The 21,036-nt window shown below is 43.8% G+C and overlaps 1 protein-coding gene across 10 annotated transcripts in view; it reads right to left on the minus strand.

The window, feature by feature from the left end:
- Positions 1-11,000, minus strand: part of TRAF3 (TNF receptor associated factor 3) — a 69,954-nt gene extending 58,954 nt beyond the window's left edge. For 8 of the 10 annotated variants that reach the window (XM_063159919.1, XM_063159918.1, XM_063159917.1 and 5 more), the window contains exons 1-2: positions 10,887-10,995; positions 10,230-10,285 (exon numbers count right to left, since the gene is read on the minus strand). The gene's annotated coding sequence lies outside the window, so the exon portion shown is untranslated. Of the gene's footprint in view, positions 1-10,229; positions 10,286-10,886 lie in introns of all 10 variants that reach the window. The other 2 variants (XM_063159921.1, XM_063159920.1) reach the window with 2 other exon arrangements.
- Positions 11,001-21,036: the final 10,036 nt, after the last annotated feature.

A 21,036-nucleotide genomic window follows, 5' to 3' on the forward strand; every position in this document is an offset into this window, starting at 1 on the left:
TACATTAAAGCTTTCTTAAAAATATTTCTATTTACAGGAAAATTAGTAGAGACCAGAAGAACAGAGAGACATCAGTTAATGGAATGCATCATATGGGCTCAGGGAGCTCCAACGGGAATAAGGCCATACAGAAATGTTATTAAAACACTCACTAAATGCTCTTGTTACTATCTTACTTAATGTATGTAACACTTGGCAATAGGCTCTGGTGCTTGAGCCCTGGTAACTGACTACAACATTAAGATATTGGTACATCCTCATTTGGCCTTCCCACCTCTTCCTTGAAATTGGCTATGCTTGCAGTACTGAAAAAAACCCAAAAAACAAAAGAAGACAAAACCAAACCCAAACCTAAAGTCATGACAAAATCATGGTTTTACAGTTCATTTCACAATACCATATAACATAGAACTCATGTCCAGCAGTGATTTAAACTAGGTTTAAAGGTAGGAAGTGAGTTCCAGTACTCTGCAGCTCTGGGCCGACTCTGAGTGATGAAGATACATGATTTCATTTTGGTGTCAGTAACAGCATCAAACCTGACACATTTCATCTAGTCTTAACATCAGGCTCTAGCATTTCATTTAATAACTCGGGACAGCCATCCATATTTATTATCAAGAGCTTTCCTGCACATCAATAAATTCTTGCCCAGGCGCATGGGACATGTAGTCATTTCTCAAAAGATAGCTGTGCAAATAAAATCCTTCATTTATGCAACATCTCATGTTTGATAATTTATTTACTTTTTTTTAAAGCAGAAATATACCATCCCACTCATTTTTGGTGGGTGTATCACAACCCTGCTCTTATCACTCCCCCTAGGTCTCCCCTCACTATCTTCTTCACCTAAAAATAAACAAGACAACCTCAATACACTACAATATGTTGTCACTTCTTCTCTGTCCTGACCACGTCCTTTCTGATCAACATGACATAGGATATGCTGCTGGATGCCATTCTGGCTGTAGGAGCAACAATTATTCCTCAATCTGGAGTCTAAGCACAGCAAAATGCAGTGACAAATCCTGTTAAATTCCAAATCTTAGCCTGTAAACAGAGTCAGTCTCCTAACCACTTCAAACTCAAGGCAGGATGGAGGAAGCAAGGCTGGGTTTTGTTAATTTTTATGTATCTGCTAAAACAGTGCAGAATACTATTAGCCTTCTCTCCATACACCATCCTGGACAATGTCAGAATCAAGGCATTCTATTCAAGGTGACCAAGCACAAATTTCTTCCTTCCTGATTGGTTTCCACCTCCAGCTTTGGCCTCACTCCCCAAGCCAATCACATAACCAAGGAATGACAAGTTCACATTTGATACAACGTCGTATGGCTGGATATCACAGCTGCTATCTTCTAATTGCCCCTTTAAGGGTCATCATTAGCCAGCTCTAAGTTATTATTAGCAAACTGATAAAACGCTAATGGCCAAGTTCTCTCACACAACAATTTGTCCATTTTCCACTTATCATACCAAGTTATTCCAAAATAAATTATTAAGAAGAATCATCCCCCTGCCTATTACTTGAACCTGTTATATTAGTTAGTTATTGTTATATTTTGAGGAACTAACAGCATCTGACAATCACACATTTTAATCCTGGGCAAGGTTAGAAAGCCAACCAAGATTTTTGCAAACTTATCTATTTCCCTTTGAAAACAGAAAGAGAGCATGTAACACCCACTGGCTCTCTCACACCACTTCAACAGCTGTTAAACTCAGGTCAAGACTGTTAAGTTAGGCTTCCAGCTGCTAGATCTGAAATTATTTAAACTTTCTAATTCTAAGAAGTGGATTTCTGCTATGCTACATCTTCTTCAAAAGAAAGAAATTAGGATTAGTCTCAGTTTCTCATGAAAAAATGCATCTCTTGCATTTCTTGCTCAGTGCTTTTTAATGCTACTGAACTTTTTTTGCTAGCTGGTTATAGTTACCTTGATTCTGTAAATCACACTAAAAATACTTCTACCTGTAATGAAAAGAGAACCCAATGTGACTAACTTGATTGCTCTTGGCCATCACCATTTCTAAAAATTACGTTTGGGGTTTTTTTCTACTTACAGCCCTGTGGTGTGGGAGAATTCACAGACCTCAGCAACCTCATTCTGCTATCTTTGAAGCAATCCTACCAGCAAGGAGTACTGAACAAATTCACTTTTAATTTAGGTTGTATCTCAGCTCAAACTACTCCAGAGAGAGTCAAGGGTCTAATCACAGGGGCTTAGTACAATTCCAGACGCCAAGTCCTGTGTAGAACTGGCAGATAAAGAGTTTAGCCATATCTCAATTTTTGAGCATCAACTTCACACCACAGGGGACAACCTACAGCATTTAAGATGGTACTCAGTGCCTCTGTGTGCAGGCACCATCTTCGTTCCCTTAGGTTCTTCTAAAGCCAGTAGTCAGTCAGGGCTTAAGCAAAGAAACACCATCATGATGTGTTTAAGTTACAACACAGCTCTTTAAAATGAAATGCTAGTAGACAGGGTAAAGGAGATCATAGGAACTCAAAAGATTCACAAGAGTGTTTTTGCTGTAATAGTCTAACTAATTTTGGGATTTTAAAATCAAATATTTCTTGAGACTGCAGTTCTTTAATGTTACAGTACCCTCATCTACATGGCAGCAGGGTATGAACATAATGGAGTCAACACTTGCACAGATGAGAGCTACAACAGAGGCAGCTGCTAAAATCTAAATCACCCACACATAAAGCATATGATTGATTCCTTCCATACCTCCTTCCCATGATGACAGCCTGTCTTTTCAGTATTTTATCTAATCACTTCAAACTGAAAAAACCCCACACCTGAGCAAGTATTCCTGCCTTTGAAAAGTGTATTTTAACAAAGAGAAGACCTTAAAAAGAAAAATACAGACATGGAAATAGTTCTAGGCAGAAGCCAGCTTCTATTGAGTATATAAATATTTCAATCCCAGCAGCACCACCTAATGGAGAGCTCACCAGTTTTCCCCCTTCTTTAACATGACAAATATTTGAGTTTGGAGGTGTTAACAACTGGTACTTTAGCACATGGCCTAATTATTACCCTATAAAATCTGACTAGCTACAAGAGAAGCCAAACCATTTCTCCATAGACAATCATGGTCCTTTTTTCTGCACACATCCACATTACACTCATAAAGAAATTTTTTAAGTACACAAGACCTTCGTTTAACCAGGAAATAAGATTTTAGGAAGATTTTAGTTAGAAATTTATAAAAAACCCCCAAACAACAATAACTGTGCAGCAGTTCCAGCTACCTTAGGCATGTTCCAACTTGCCCTCAGAAAGGAAAACAGAAATGTCACTACCTCTGAAGCGTACAGAACACTGACAAACCCCAACCTAAGATGATGTTATGAAGTTATGCGTCCCCAGACATCTTCAGGCTGCAATCCTGCTACAAAACACCCTAGGGGAGATGTGCAGCAATTTACTGCAAGCATCAATAAAGTGTGCAGCATGATGCCTGCTGTAAACATCCATCATTTATCTCTTGCCAACAGACATGACAGAACTTATGCATAACTGGATACATAAGAAGTCGGTTTTTCTTCACTGCCTTTTGTCCTCCATGTTCATTATATAAATCACAACACTGTAAGTAAGGGTTCAACTGCATTGAACTTTTCCAATTAACTCAGCACATGGACACTTGTTCTGGAATAAATGCCTTTTTATGTATGGCACTAAGGACTTTCAAAGTCTGTCTGCCCAAGCTCATCTCAAAAGAGTCAACTAATATACTGAGAGTTCATATTAAAAAAAAAAAACGCAAAAACAAACAAAAACACCACCAAAATCTTAGTCATTAATTCTGCAAAATAACAGCATCATACTTTGGCTACATGTGCTAAAAGCTTTATTTACACAAACAGGATAATTCCAAGCTTCTTCCTCATTTATTTTGAGAGTGCCTCCTCTGCAAAATACACAGAATGCAGTGGGTAGATATTTATTTGCTTGTCCTAAATCTGTCTTTAGAAAGCAAACAAAAGCACACATAAAACAAACCAAACAAAAAACCCCCGACACAACAACAACAAAAGAATACCAAACATCAACCAAACCACACAAACTACCAAAAGAGTAAATCCCCCAAAACTCCCTCAAGATGTTACTGGCTAAAATACTGAAAGTTGCATGTCTAAATAAACCTTTTCAAAATGAAAGTGCAGTTCGAAGGAATTTGCAAGAAGGAAAGAGGAATAGGGGAAATTTATGGTGCCAACTAGTGAAAAATATCTGATGAAATTCAATACTCAAATAATAATAGACTTGTTTTATCTTCCTAGACATTGCAAGAGAATTCTTCTGTCCATGTTCAAAACCAAACTGCTACAGAAACCACCTGCCAAACAGTATGAGCAACACAACAGCAATATCTACTAGCTGAACTACAGCAGAGGATTCATTGGCATTTCCATCACATATTGACACCATGGGTGAGTAGTGAGATGTATTTGCTAATCTGAACTATAGCATGCTCAGGTTCTGTAGATAGAAACATGATTCAGCTCCTGACAGAGAACAGGATACTACTGACTTCAAGGGACACTGCATGCCATTAATTTCAAATGAAGTTAGCACAAATCCTTTATTCCCTGCTCCCCACCAAAATAGTAAATTGGAGAATGCAATGAAAATACTACTGCATCAAAGGAGTCCAAAACTGCTACAGAGGCACACATGCAACTCAGCAGTCTTCATTTATTTAGGTATCCAACCTCCTCCTACTCAAACTACCAAATAGTAACATTTTGAGAACATGGCATTTTACAACCACAAGGACTTTTACCTTTATCTACTGAACAAAGAACTGGTATCCTAACCAAGTTCAACCACAACAACTGGAATGATAAAAACATTCCCAAGCACAACATCCTTGAGGTGAACAGAAGGCAGCGCAAAGGATGGAATAACAGCAAGTGTAGAATCACAGGCACAGGTACTTCAGACAACAGCGGGGTACACTGCAGTGTATCTTTGGTGACCTGGAAGAGTATGTTAATTCATCTGGAGTGGGAGGTGGGGCAGAGAGGGAATCACAGAATCAGGTGGCTACAGAGAGGTCAAAGAAAAGTGGATTCTGCAGACAGAAATTACTTGCCAGAGTGTGAAAATAGGAACAATCCTGGAAACAGGTATTTAAAAAAAAATAAAATTACATAAATGGAAGTAAAGGGGAGACTGCAGTTACTTTACTCAAGTGCAAGGACGAAACCACCTTGGAATAAAAGTCATCCACTAGCAACTCCAAAATTGCGAGAAATCTGATTGAAAGCAGGTCAAAATAAGTCACTTCCAAGAATCAGAAGGACCAGCTGGAGAAATTAGGAGCATTTATACAGTTTGGAAAAACATGATGGAAGAGAAGCACAGCATGGACAAGAGCAATCCTGAAGAAACTGAAGAGCTTAAATGCAGGAAGAGGAGTCACTTGGGATGGTTTGAAGGAGATTGAAACAAGAACAAGTTAAATGAAAATTATGAAGTTATACTTCCTGTGCAAAAACCAAGACTTACATCTGCGAGTCATTAATTTACAAGCCTCAACACACCAAACAACCCACTCTCACAAGGTTCCTCTCTGTGTAAAGACACGGAGTGGGCACAGTCAATCTGGTGCAGCACACAAGATCTTCATTATAAAAACCTCTAATAATTGCTCTAATTATCTCTCTCTCGCACATACAGAGATGAGGTTACAAAACAAAATCCATTCATATTGTTAAAATTTGGTTTATGAGCTGAGCTTTGCTGTTACAAAGTGGCACAAGTACCATGCCAGCCGGCTCCATAAAATAAGTAAAAAAATGCTATTTTTCTAGAACATTCAAAGGAGAAAGCCAGAAACAAGTACAAACATGGGAACAACTACCACTGAATAAATTCTGTCCTGTACACTCAGGCTCAGAGAGCAGTGCATGCTTGCTGTGGGCATCAATGGAAGAGCACAGCAAGAGCTGTTTCCTGTGCCACGATGCTGACGGTGCAGGATGGCACAGCTCTGCAGAGAGCCAGGGCTGGATGCCTCCACTCAGCACTTGCAATTCACTCACTTTATCAACAGATGACGCTTGCACTGCCCTGCTGGGTCTCAGCACCTCATCATTTTTATGTCCTCAGATCATAGGAAAGTACCGCTATTCCCATGTTATTACAGACTGGGAAAATGGTCTGTGTATGGAGCAAGAAGCTAAACACAAAACAAGCCACTAGCTGCAGCAAAGTTATTTTGAGAACCCCAGCTCTGAAAATAACTACCACCTAAACCTGCACAACACCCAGGTTTCTCTTTTCTTTCCCAGCACATATTCCACACTTAAGAAAACATCCTGACAAGGCTGATAACCTCAGGAAGAGCAGCAAGTTCAAATGCATGAGAAAACAATAAACAAAATAGTGGATGAAGCATCAGCAGACTAAGTCTTTACTCATCCTGCTAATCCTAACAAAAGTCCTAACCACTTGACTGAGACATCATGCTTCCTCTCACTCTGTTTCTTAGGCACACTGAGTTTTGATTTTTCCTGGCAGGGCAAAAAGCTTCAAGAGAAGTGACACCACTCTCAACTGGCCTGTGGTTTGATGATGAGAATGCTCCCCAGGGAAGTAGGAAACTTGGACTGGAATCCCCCTTCTGCCCCTGGGACTAGGACATGATGTCACATCACTCAGCACTTCAACATCAAAGCCCCTTGCTGGTTTGGCCCTGACTGGAAGGCTCAGGACACACATCTGCAGGAATGCCAGAAAGCCCAAGCCCAGCCTCCAGGTCTCCTGGTTTGACACTGGCACCTGCAGGGATCATCTTCTCTTTCTTGATAGATGTCAAAGCTTGCAGGAACAAAGCGGCAGCCAGGAAGGCACTTATCTTACACTAGCATCTACAACACACTTTTCAAGACAGATGAAATCCAAATTACTTGTTTTCCTAGACACTTAAGAAAGCTGTAAAGACTCATGGCATTTTGAGCTTGTCTTCCATGTACATACCTTATCTACAAAAATATGTTTACCACATTAATGCAGAAACCAAAACATGAGACAAAAGTCCAGTATTACTCCAAATGTTAAATTTTTCTAATTATGAGCAACCATACAGTCATCACTAAAACAGGTAAAATGGAAGATTCATGACTTCTTTCACAAATATTTTTTGAAAAGCGTTAACTATTTGTGCATGAAAAGATTCACTTCAGAGCATTTAAATTACTACAGAATTAGTAGCAATCATGGCAAATAATCTACAGAATGTTTCCTCTACACATAAAAAAAAACCTATTTTTCAAATCAACATTTTATGAAACTATATAAAATAATACCAGAACTATGAAATATTCCAACTTAAGGCATTCCTGCTATGCCCACTGAGGTTCTAATGCCTGCAACCAGCAAAAATTCAAATCTTGATGTCCAAGGACACAACACCCCAAATTTCAGTAGAAGGAGTGAGCAGGGGATGGAATCCATCACACACACACAATACTGAACTCCTGCACACACAAACATGTTGAGACTTTGCTTCCCAGGCTGCCTTGACTGGATGAACAGCAGAACTTGAAATTCTACTGAAATCACATTTTATACATGCAGAGCAAACCAGCAGGGAAGAACAACGGCATGGAAATCAAAGGCTTAACATTTTTTGGGGGGTGGAGAGGATTAGTGACCTACAGTTGCTGTATATAATTTTAGAGCCACTCGCCCTGTTAACCCAGTTACAAAGCCAACAGTCAGGAGCAATTTGAAGTCACAGTGGCAACGATATTTTTTCATGAGGGCTCCAGAAGAGAAGATCTACACGAAGAAAACAATCACCCCCCCAAAGACTATGTAAATACCTCTCCCTCTCTCACACGCATATGGAATTCTCAATACCAAATCACCTTTTGCTTCATTTTCTCCTTAAGTTCTAAGATGTTTCCAGTGGATACTTTCCTTATTTCCTTTAGATATCCTGAGAGCTTTTTTGCATTTATTTCATTTTCTCTTCTTCCTCATTACAAAAAGAGAGAGAGAACGCATCTTCCTACATTGTGGGCACCAGTGATAGCTCATTATAAGGTGACTCCCTTTTTCTCCCAATTCTCTAGTCCCTCCTCCCACCATAAGAAAAAAGATCGAAAAAAATTGAAACGTTTGTGATTTGTCAAAACTAAATATATTCACCTTAAATTATCCATTTATGGGAACATGGCATTCCAGCAGGCAGAGCTGGGAAACCAGTTATATTCTCTCTGCCAGTCCTTTACTACTGTAGTTTCTACAGCAGCATTTCACCAACACAGGTTAAAAAGTTTAGGATAAAACCTGGTGCAAGTACAGCACTCCCTCTTGTGCTGTAATCACACCTTTATTCTGCTGCACAAAACCACACAACTCTCCTTCCCTCGGCTTCTTTTCCCCACATTTCATTTTTAAATCTCCAATTTCTCACACCACTTCAGGCGTTCATGAGCCAAACACCAAAAATTCAAGGAGGTTTCAAATATAAGCATTCTATTCAGAAAGTCTCCACAGCTTAAAACAAACAAACACACAAACTCAAGCCTTGGTAGTTCTTTAAAGGAACTGTGCACCAGTATACAGATACCAGAAACCAACGTCTAATGAGCAATCTTCACACATCATAAGATGCAGCACCTTCAACTAAGAAACACTATCATTATAAAGAAATTCTAATAAAATCCAGTAACTATATCATCTAAGAGATAAGAGATCAGAATGTTGTATTTTTACAATATCTATTCACACAAGGCCAGTTTAGGGTATTGGAGTAGATTTAAGTCATTCTTATTTTTAAAGTGCCTTTTCATCTGAAGAAGAACTATGACCAGCTGCTTACCAATCAAAAATCAAGGCTTTTGGTTTTTTGTATTTTCAGCATTGCCATATCTACTATAGAAAAGCTGGACTCCAGTACCAAGAAGTCATTCCTCTTCTCTCCTGAAGCATTCACTATGGACAAGAACAATGTAAAGACCTAAAATACAACACGATCCCAAGATCATTTAAAAGAGAAACCGTGTTAACATGGACTAGTAAGACTTCATAAACAATCTTTGGTCACTGATGCTGATGCATCAACAGTAAATATGCTTACACGATACTCAAATTCTCTGAACCCATGCAAGAATGGTTTCTCAAAATTGGTATCATCAAACTTAATTACAGGAGGAGTTCAGGAAAGCCTAAAGACTGAGTCATTTAGCACCCCCTTTGGATTAGAATTAATTTGCACTGATACTGAATGCACTTTATGATTCTATACTCTAGGTCCAGCTATTATTAGAAGCAACTCACCAAGTCATATTTCAGTAAAACACCTACCATTCTCGTGCTGGAACAACCCAACTTTTAAAACCCCCAAGTGCTGCCTGCCTGCAATGCCCAAGCTCATGATACATCAGTGTTTCCGTTACCAAGCTCTATGACAAGGGGTTTCCCAGTGCAGCCATAAAAAACGGATTCCGTCCAAATGTTCAAGTATTTCTCACCTTAAATGAATAGCCCTCTCCCTAATCACCACAGATAGTATTTAAATCTCAATCCATATGTGGTAGGAGCCAATGGCTCTTTTAAAAGGACAACATGCAGTATATGGTACGGTCTCTCCAGGTCTGAATAACATCAGCACAGCCTTTTAATCCAGGCTTCTAGGCAAGTCAATAACCATTTTAAACGCAGATTTTTACTATTACCTACTTCAAATTATACTATTTCATTTGTCTAAGATAGAGACTGTTAGTACACCTTCGCATCATGCATTAAACTCCTTTCCAGTCTATGAATGCAAGTCCAGATTTGTGCTCAATAATGCTATGTGCATCCTATGGGACAAATCTGCAAGGAAAAACACACCGTTCTACTCAAGAAATAGAAAACATGTAAATTACAATATAAAGCATATAAGGCTCAGATCTCACAAGCTAGAGCAGTCACAGACCCAGAGACAGCATATTTCAAATTGTATCACTGGAACTTCCCACATTTTACTACTACAGAAACAGCAAAAAATGAAAGATGCCCTTAATGCGTGGTAAAGATCCACGCGGAAGAGCACACAGTCTGTCACGTCACACACAAGCTCTCATCGGCAGAACATGAGATTATGCCTCTTAACATTAATACAACTGCTCCTGTTTTTCTACCGGTAATTCAGATCTCAGGCACTCAAAAAGACACAAATAAATCAATACATAAATGCCTTACCTTCCTATCTTACAAGCCACTGCAGTTCTCAGATTATGAGTCAGTCATAGGTTAATCTGCAGAGGAATGACTCAGTATAAACTTTTAAACATTCATGATTTTTTTCGGACCAACAACACGGAGATTCATTCAACGCGCTAAAACGCGGCGTCGCGAATCAGCGCACGAAATGAATGGCGTGAAAACAAAACACTTTTCTTTCCGCTCACGGCAGGCAGCCGGGGATAGCGCAGCGCCGGTGCAGGCAGGCGGACTTTGCGAAAATACAACTCCCCGTGTGCCGACGAGGGGCAGCTCCGGCGGCTCCGGGCGCAGCCCCATGGCCGGGGAGCGGCGGGGGCTCCGCCGCAGCGGCAGCCGGGGGGACGCGCAGCCGGGACCGCGCTCCGCGCCAGGCGCGGCGCTGCCGGCAATGCCCCTTTAAAGGCCGTCGGCCCGCCCCCAGCACTGCATATGGAGGGAGCCAGGAGCGAGCGAGCCTTCTGCATTCAAACGACACATCAAACGCCGCAAGCGCCGCCGCGGCTCCCGGCTCCGCTCCGGCCTCGCCTCCCTCCGCTCCCCGCACAGGCACACGCACCGCGGGGAGCGGGGCAGAGAGCGACAGGAGCAGGGGAGGGAAGGGGGAGGCAGGAATAAGTAAGAGAAAAGGGGTACCTGCAAAGCCCTGGAGTGCGAGTGCGTCCGGGCAGGAGAGTCCGCGCCGCTCCGCCGCAGGCTGATCTATCCCCGGGCACCGGCCGCCGCCGAGGTCCCGGCACGGGCTGCGGGTGCAGCGCGCTCGGCCCCTGCCTGGCAGCAGATGCCCCGGTCAGCGCTCAGTGCCCCCGCCGGAGCGCCCCCGGCTCCCGCCGCCCGCCCGGCCCCGTCCCCCGGCCCGGAGCGCCCGAGCGCGGGCAGGCGAGCGCGGCCGGTGCCGGAGCCCCGCGCGGGAGCCGCCGCCACGGCGGCAGCGAAGCTCCCGCCCTCCCTCCTCCTTCTCCTTCTCCGCCGCCCAGCCGAGCCGAGCCGAGCCCCGCGGCCGCCCTACCTGCGAGCGTGTGCGGGGAGCGGGGCGGCGGGCGGCAGCTGGAGCCGGGCGAAGGCGACCGCCAGCCCGGCGGAAAGTCCCGACCGCTGTGCGCCGTCTCCCCCCGCCCCGCACTTCCTCTCCCGCCCGCTCGGGCTGGAAATCCCCGGCGAAGCCCGCTGCTCTCCCGGCTCCTCCCAATTACCGAGGGCGGGCCCGGCAGAGCCGCTCAGCGCGCAGGCGGCAGCCGGGGGCCGGGCTTGCCCTGGCCGCTGGCCCCGGCTGCACCTGATGCTGTCACCCCCTCCCGCGGGCACGACTCGGGCACTGGGGCCCCGTGCCCGGGGGAGGAGGCGCGGGCTGGGCTGCGGGGGACGGCGCGTCCCGCTCCGGGCCGGCGCGGAGCCGTGGGGGCTCGGCCGGAGGGCCGGCACTGCTGCTGGGCACTGGGGGAAGGAAGGGCGCGGGGGATGGCGCCGGGACGCGGGGCTCCGGGAGAGCCGCTCGCTTCCCCTGCCTGTCCCGGGGGAGGTGCAGCAGCCCCGCTCAAAGAGGCGCCTCGAACACAACAGCGTTTATCAAACAAAGAAAATGGCACTGGGAGGAATGGGAGGGAGCGAAAACAGCAGTTGGGAGTGGGAGAAGGGTCTGGAAGAGATCAGGAGAGAGCAGCGAGCCAGAGCCGCTGGCCCCCGGGACGGGCCGGTCGGGGCGCCCCGGCAGCGCCGCCCGTGGGCGCCAGCCCCGCGTCCCGGCGGCGGGCAGGGGGTGCGGGCTGTTCCCTGTCCGCGCCCCGGGGCTGCGAGAAGGAACCGCGTCCCCTCCGCAGGCGGCCGGGGAAAGGGGCGGCGCTGGCAGCCCATAGAACCTGTCGCTCCCGGCAGCCAGGTGAAATAAATGCCTGCGTCGTGCTCCGCTAGCTCCGCAGCGTGTCCCGACCGGGGCATGTGTTCCGCCAGTACCGGCGGTCACGCTTTCAAGCGGGGCATCGTTGGCTGTCGTGGCTCGTCGTGTTCCCGCCGCCTCACCGGGCTGCGGGCAGGGAGGGAGGGAAAGGAGGGAGGGGGAGAGGCGGCTCTGGCGCAGAAGCGGCGCGGGGGCTCGGCCGGAGCCGGGAATGCCCGGCCGGAGCTGGGGATGGGGGCTCAGCCGGACCCTTGGTCCGTGGTGGGCTGGAGGAGTTGCCCCACAGGGGCCTTCGGAGCCCTGGGTGCAGCGATGGGGCTGGCAGGCGGGAGAGCCGCAGCTCCGAGGAATGTGCAGAGCTGAACACGGAGAAATGTGTGGTGTTTGGCTAATTTCAGTGGGATGAGGTCACCGTCCTTTTTGGACGTTGTTTATCGAGGGATCACTAGGGAGGAACAGTTGGATGCGTGATCCTGAACGGACAAGCTTTGCGTCATAGTTGCCGCTTGCAGCATCTCCGCGCGTCCCGAAATCCATCCTGACCCTCCTCGCTCTTCATCTTCCCCGGCTCTCCGCGCCGCCCACGCCACGCTGCCCTGCAAACCTCAACATCTCCGGCACGGTCCTCACCAGCCGCTAAATCACGAAGCCTGGGCGCACTGCTAATTCCCTCCTGTGCGCTGTTTTTCTCCTCATCCCACTTCTCTGCTTTCTCTCTTTCCCCCTCTCTCCCGCCTTTGCTGGCTGTCCCCAGTCAAAGGCTGGCTTAGCTGTCAAGACAACTGCGGCTTTTGAAACGATGCCGTGAACCTGCCATCAGAAAGACAGTCTCAGACGGATGTCTTACATGTTCCCATCACTTGTTCAAGACTGCTTGGCTCAGGACCAGCAGAAAGGATTGTGCACCAAGCCAGGATTTCTCCAGAAGCAGGGCTGCAAATAAGTTTCTATCAGAGACAAACCTGCAATTTCCTCCTTTGCCACTCTTTTTGCTGTTGTATATGTGTCCTCTCGTTTTGCCCTAAAAAAAAAAGAAAAAAATGGAGAAAACATAATAGGATTCCAGTGCCTGTAGCTCTAGCAGCTATGCTGATGTATTCTTCCCCAAAGAGAGAAAACAAAATATTATACCATTTAAAGATGTCAGAAGTCTTTCCCCATTAAAAGAAATGCCTGTTGACGAAGGGATAAAGTGATGATTTGATGAAATACCTAGCATTTCAATTGCTTTGGTGTTTTTTTTTTTCTTTTTCCATATTGTGGCTCCAAAATTTTAGAGATTTCTAATACAATTATTACAGCAAGATATGTCACCAGTGTTTAGTCTTTAATTGGTTTGGAATTCTGTGTTATAACCAATGTTTTCTCTGGGGCTTAAAGTGCTGTCTCAAGGCTGCTGTGATATGCTGAACACTTCTGCTTGGCAGTATTATTTAGAATATAGTTGTTGGAGGGGTAGCTACTTAAAACAGCAGAAATTATAGTAAAGACCATGGAGTAGCTCTGTATTTTAGTAAATTCTTTGAAGTAAAATAAGAGTGCATTACATTGGAAAATCACCTGAGAGGAAAGAATTTTAAAAATCCACTGAGAGAAGAATGATAACCCCTTACAAACTTGGACAGGGATACTTATCTCCACAAACTATTTGGAAGGCATAGAAGAGCAAATGGCATGTGATTATGGGAAACTAATTTCTCAGCTACAGACTGGGAGGTACCACTGGGAACTGGTAGGGCTTAAATGTTCTGGAGTGTTGTAGAAACTCGATTTCTCAGGCAAACAGTCCATGAGAGAGGATGCTATTTTAGGACTGGTATTAATAAGCAGCAAGGACCTTGTAGAAGGCCAGAGTGTTGAAACTGATCATGAACTGAGTGATCACAAACTAATCCAGCTGAAGTTAAACTGCAAGAGGGACAAATGCAGATATTTGGCTAAGACTTGGGATTGCAGAACAGCAAACTTAAAGGAATGGGGAAAATTCCTGAGGCTGACATGATGGATGAATCCAATGATGATTTTTACTTAGAGATATTGGGAGAAGCAGCAAATAACAATTGCCAAAGCAAGGATTCATTCAAGGTTAAAAAGGCTAGAAGCAATACCCTGTGCCTAAAACAGGATAGCGAAAGAAGGAGGGTGGTGATGCTGGTAGCCTTGGGTCTGCTGCTCTGACCTTACTATGAGGGTGAGTTCCTCCATGAGAAAATGACTGTGAGCTGCCAGCAGAATGGCTATGGAAAAGACTCACTTGAGTCCATGATGCACAAAGCATGGTATTTTTAGTAGAGAGAGGGAAGTGTTAATAAGGCTTTACACAGTAGAGCTGAGGAACCTTGCTTGGAAAATTGCATCCAATTCTGGTGACTTAGGGTCAGAAAAGATTGACTCAGGTTGCCACAGGTGCAGAAGAGGAATACTGGGGTGACAAGGAGCAGAGTATCTGCTCTTGAATGGGAGCTGCAAGCAAGCAGACTTAGCTTCCTCAGCTAGCCAAATTAAGCCAAAATAGTGTGATTCAGGCAGTGAGTATCAAGGAAAGAGTGTCATTTAAATGAATGTTAAAATGGTGATGCATGGTCATAAATTGGTCATGAGTATACTTAGATTGAAAAGCTTTCTAACCATTCCAATAGCAAACAAGCAGTACCCCAGGAACAAACACCTACATGGTTTAAATCAGGGCATGATGCTTTGTTGTGTCCAAATGGGATTTGAAGGCAGCTGAACTGCCTTTGACATTGTGCTGTAATCATTCCTGAGTTCCAGGCCTACTTCTGGTCCTCTGCCCCCTCTACATTTGGCTTGTGAGGTTTTATTCAACTGCCTCTGAGGCACTGGAAATTAGTCAGAGACAGGATGTAGAAAGGGCTGGTGACATTAAGTCATCAGGTGGTTTGTGGTGGATCTTGCTCGCAGGCATACTGTGATTGCCAGATTTGTGTCACCACAAAACCTTTTCCCTCAGGTGAGCCTGGCAAAGAAGTGCCCTGTGTTCCCCTTGCCACCTTCTCAGAATCTTCTGGGAGATCTGTTTGGTAAATATCTTGTTGCATGGCTACTGGTTATAGTCATCTCTGATATTGTGCTTGAGAGGTTTAGCCTTTTTTTTACTGCAGCTCTTAATTTTATTACCTCTTACCATAAAGGGTTTGGTGACTCTTGATGAGTGGGGATGCAGAAAGTTATTGCTCTGAGATCTCCTAAACAAAATGGCCATTATGTGTTGGTAGAGGGGGGATCAGTCCCAGGCCTTCTTCCCAGAGGTGGCATCAACAGGTTATTTTTAATTCTGGAAGCAAACCTGAGAGAAGGAGAGAGAAAGAGGGCAGCAAACCATTGTTTCTTGTGTGAATTTGCTTATTGCAATTAACAGTCATTCAGCTGAACATTTGTAATTTGGAATGGTACAGTACATCCTTCTTAACCCTGCTGTTTCAGGTGCAATTTGGCACTGCTTCTGTGTGGAATGCTAACTCTTAAATGTCGTGGTTTGTGTGCTTCACATGGCTTCTCCACAGTTTCTGCAGAAGGTGGTTATGATTTTCTTTCTAATCAATATCTATTGTGGATCTGAGCAACACTTAGCAGGAGCAGGAGTTTCTACATTTCTGGCACTGAGGCAGTTTCTCGACTTGCAGCTTCCTCATTCTTTGCTCTGGATTGAAGATGCTCATTAACAGAATAATAAAATCATTAAATTTATATTCTTTTTTATTGCTGAAGCAATGCCCAAGAGGACCTGTATTGTGGGAATACACATTCATTTGTTGCATCCCATACATGAAGTAGGGGTTCCTCAGGGTTTATTTTAACTGCTCCAAGTCAATAATGTCTAATGTGATAGCCCATTTGTTTAGGGGAAAAAAATTCCCCCAGCCCAAGTTATGATTTTTACTTTAATTTCCTAAAAAGTGATGGTTTTCCAAATGACAAGCATTCAAGGTGAAACATTTCCCAGCTCTCCCAGAAGTAAGTTATATGTGCCTTTCTCCATTTGCTATGTAATATTTTTCTTTTCTTTTATTTCAAGTTAATTTTAATTCCCAAGTCAACTTATAGAGCTACTTGACAAGGAATATTAGTATGGCATAACATAACTGTATCTCAGTAATCTTAGGGCCTTCTTACTCTGTTTTTGACACTATCAAAAATATATTGAGGTCCCCAGGCTCCCCTATTATCAAGATTACCATTGTACCCATGCCAAATTGACTTTGGAGTCAAATGAACTTTTGGAGGTCATGTCAGTGGGTTCCCAAAGAGGCCAAAGTGGTTCATGTGAATCCAAAGCTGTGCCTGGAAAAAGAGACAAGACACAGCTGCCCAGCAGGGAGTTACTGGGGCACAGCAATGCCTCAGCCATGCCTCTGCCTCTCAGTGTGGCTGCAAAATCAGAGCCGTGGTGGGAAGAGTGCAAACTCAGCAAGATCAGCTCCCCACCATATGGAGATTTCCCTGTGACAGCTGAATCTGAATACAACTGATAAAAGCATCTTAAAGGCTGCTTTGTGCCTTCAGAGCAGCACAAAGAAGCTTTATCAGGAAGAAGGAACTGGTCCAAAAGATTTCTCCAGACATGAAGTGTCAGTTATTATGCTAGTTTGTAACTAGCAACTGCAAGGATTCTGTTGCAACCTGGCAAAGTAAAAGGCTGACATGAATATAACAGCTGTATTGATTATTCAGATGCCCTCATTTTCTGGATGAAACATCTTTAGGTTATCCTGATATTCCTAGGATCTTTTGTCCATCAAGAGTCTCAGAATCTAATCATACCAGAGAAAAAGCCTTACCTAACACTGTCAGAAAGAGCAGGTGAGGATATTTTCTGAGAGTCTTTCATTACTGTAGAAATTGTTGCAGGCTCTTCTTCAGTAATCAATAGTAACTCTTTCTTCAGAGTGATGTAACTACTTTTGCTTTCACCTTTTCTGCATGTAGTCATGGGAACACCAAAAAACCTGTGAGAATCAGGCTTAGGAATTATTTGAGCATTTGAGATGATTGGGATGTGGTCACTGTATCATAATTTTCCTGGCTGCCAGCTTAGCTGTGTGCCTTACCCCCAGTGCTGCCAGAGCATCAGAACAGATCTGAGAGGATTTTTCACCCTCCCTTTTATTGACAATGCTCTAGGTAGTTCTAAAGGGATATTTCAGAGTATTCTGAAAGGCTGTTTGAGCCTCTGGATGTTCTTTTGTTGAAGTAAACTGGCTATAAAAGGTGTATTTCCAAAGCCTGAAGTATTCTGTCCTGAATTCACATGAAGCCTGAACCAGGCAGACCAGCCAGACTTCAGTACTGAAGAGATTACACTGGATGGAACCTCTGTGTGTGCTGCCCTGGCAGATTCCTGAAGAGAATCCAGTCAGGAGGATCACCATATAAAGAGCAGTTGTTCTAGAAGCATAGAGGAAAACACTTCTCTGGTCACGGTGGTTTCCTTTGTCTTAGCATCCATCCAGCCCTCTGGTGGATCCATGTGTGGGATTCAAGATGTGCCCACCTGTAGGACAGCAGAAAGTCCTTCTCTCTGGCTTTTACCTCAAAGCCTGTAGTCCCTTGTTGATCTGCCTCTCGTGACTCCACAGTTTTCCCCACTGTTCTTAGCAATTTTCTCACCTTGAATAGGAAAATGGTAATTCAGATTTACAGTTTCCCAGGTACCATTCATTCTGTCTCATGACAGCATGCATAAAATGAGGTAACTAGAGAAGCAATAATTATCCAGCTGTTGGTCTGAAGACACCTCTGAGCTGGATTCTATTTATCCACCTGGGTCTTGAGAGTTAGGAGACACCAGCATATTCACTGGGTGATATTTAGAATGATTTCACTTTCTTCTATAATTTTTTATCTCAGGGACTGGGGAGGTTTCCAACATGTGCATATGAACAAAATGACTAAAAGTGCTCCAGGTGGTATTGGGAAGAGAGTGGCTGTCTTGGGATGAAAACAACTGGCTGTCTTAGCAACCCCCACGTACTGCATTGTTAAAACCCAAGGGCAGGTATCTAGTTTTAAATGGATCTTCAGGGAAGCATGATTATATTCAAATATTTTCCTTGCTGAGTTCCAGCATTCTCTATATCAAATATGCTCAGTTTTCAAGTAAAAAAAGTAAAATCCAAATGCTCTCAGGACAATTTCAGCCTAGCCCCTATGAATCAAGCTTGCCTTCTTCTCCCCTCTTACTGGTTATGATGAATGCTCTGCAAGGCACATTACACCCTAATCAGCATTTGCATAATCTTTACTATCTCTGTGATTGCAATATGAGGGGGTTATATATAAGCTAGACAGTAATTAACAAGAGCTAGAGAGAACCTAGTTCCAATGATTAGCATGAGGCAGCAATGATTCAAGAGCTGGGAGTCTTTCATGGGCAGCATTGGGAAGAGAGCTGCCTTGCTAAGGGAACTACTTTGAGTTTCCTCATCAGGAGGGACTATTCAGATTTTTGGGTGCACCTGTTGGATATTGTGTCAAATAATCTTCTACAATCCCACTGCAGAGGCTGCTCTTTTGGTACTGGGGGATAAGAGCCAAGTTCTGTTGGCACCAGCCCACACAAGAGCCATGTCCCCCAGAGAAGGAGCCCTTCCTGCTCTTCCAATGCTGAAAAACCTGGGGTGGAAGTGGTGAAATACCAGCTAAGATTCTGCAAAGGTCTGAGCTAGGAGGATTAGAAAACTTCCCTTGGAGCCTTCAGATGACTGGAAAGGAGTGAATCCACAAAAGTGGCTGGAAGATTTTCCTCAGTAAATAAATGAGCTCCTTCTCCCAGCAGGGGCCATGGGATATGTCTCAGTCACAGGCATCTCCCTGCTGACAAATGGCCAGAGGGGGTGGCACTTTGCTCTAGCTGCCCTTGAAACTCAGAGAGGTTCCTTAGGCTGCAGCTCCAGAAAGAACCCTTGGAGCAGCAGAAGATTTAAGGAGAGCTCAGCTTACAGGACAAACTTAGTAATCTGCTGCCAGTGTAGAAAACAAGGGTTCTTTTCAAACCAAAATGAATTTTGCATTTATTTGTTTGTAAGAACAGATAATAATAGAACAGAACCTGTTGTCAAACTGCAGGCAAGCCCAGGCACTCTTGTAATTTTAGCAGATGGAGCTGAAGGAGCCCCAGAATATTCTAAGGACAACCCTCTCACTTTAATAATAGCAGGCAAATGTTGTCAGTGGGTTTGAGGACAAGGAGCTGCCGTGTTCAGCCTCAAATGGAATAGCTGAACTCTCAAGAGCCTTAGGGAGCTGGGACAATGGGACCTCACCATTCCCTAGGTCACACCACAGCAGTTCCCAGGTCCTTCTGTTTTCATCCTTCCTAGTTTGTATCCCAGAGAGATAAGAGCGTTTTTCTGATCCTGTACTACTTTCCTGAGTTCAGTCCTCAGTGTCTGCTCCAGCTGCTAAGAAAAATGCTTTCACATCCTGAATTAAATGCTCCTCTGTTGCAGACAGATGCAAATTAAAATGCACAAAGTCTTGTGTCATCTTTGCACTGAATCAAAAGCCACAAAAAGCAAATTCTTCTTTGGCCTCGTTCTTACCTGGGGAATGCTAATTTGTCTTTGTGCCATTGCTGCAGTCTGACACCAACATAATCCAGAGCAGAAAGAGGCTCCAAACCTCTCCTGGGCTATTTAAGATGCTACACAGCCATAAAGCCAAAACCCAGTATCCCTCCCTCCTCCAGCTTCCCCAGGGTATCAGGAAACCCTGATCTTATTCTGCTCTGAGGTCCAAAGTGGAAAGCTCTCACTGGTGGTATTTGCACTCACTTTCTTGGAGTTACTCCCAATCCATACTGTGGTAACTCTGTCAACTCAGCTGAGAACAGAACTATTTTTCATTAGCTGGGCCTCCCATTTCAGTGGCTGGGGAGAGAGAAGGTGGCAATCTGCATCTTTCCCTGCAGAAAGAGAAGTTATTTCCAATGGCATTGCTGCTTAAATATAGCTTTGCATCTTTTATAGACCTCAGGAAGTTCTTTATTTATAACAAGGGCATTTCTAAACCTCAAACACATCTGAGGAACTACAAATTGCCAATTCTTACAATCTTTATTGCAAGTTTATTGTAAGTTTTGTGATATTTGGGGCTTTTTCCTCAAAGTACCATCCCTTGGAATGATGTGATTATGTAAAAACTCCCATTTTTCTTTCATTTAAAAAGGCAGTAATTTTCCTGCTCTCATGGTTATATAGACAGAAGCATAAAAATATAAACTGAGCATACTGCAAAGGCTGAGGAATCAGAAGGCAAAGCAAAATTAATTGAACACATATTCTCTCCTAAACATTATAACTAGAAGTCCCTTTCCTACTTTTTTTAAAAGATCTGACTCATTATTTTTATATTATTCAGCTTGGCAATACCATATAGATTCATTATGCTCTTGGATAAAATTCATTGTCACGCTAAAGGCTAAATTGAGCCAAGAGTAACTTCACTATAAACAATTACATGTATTGTCTATTCTCAGCTTTTCAAAAACATCATCTACCCTTTACAAAAACTCTGTAACACAATGAAGACTAAAAATTTCATGTAGGCAAGCTCTAGTATATGACAAAATAAAAATTGAAAGGCACAATGGAAATAGAAGCTAATAAAACTTGAAATACGTGAGATTTATTTCTTTAAAGTCTCACTTCTCTCATACCCACCAGACCACAGTCTGCTCTGCGTTACACTAGGGTAAACTCAGAGTAAATCCTGCAAAAATAATCTGACTTTATTGTTCACAACTTATATATTTTGCTGTGAATTGATATCAGTTCTGCTAAGTGTATTTGTCATCCCATTTCTACTTCCACCACTTATATCTAAATCTAGTAACAGCAATGTGACTGGGGGACTGAGGAAGCACTAATATTA

This window comes from Melospiza melodia, chromosome 6 (genome assembly GCF_035770615.1).
Source record: "Melospiza melodia melodia isolate bMelMel2 chromosome 6, bMelMel2.pri, whole genome shotgun sequence".
NCBI classification, from domain to species: Eukaryota; Metazoa; Chordata; class Aves; order Passeriformes; family Passerellidae; genus Melospiza; species Melospiza melodia.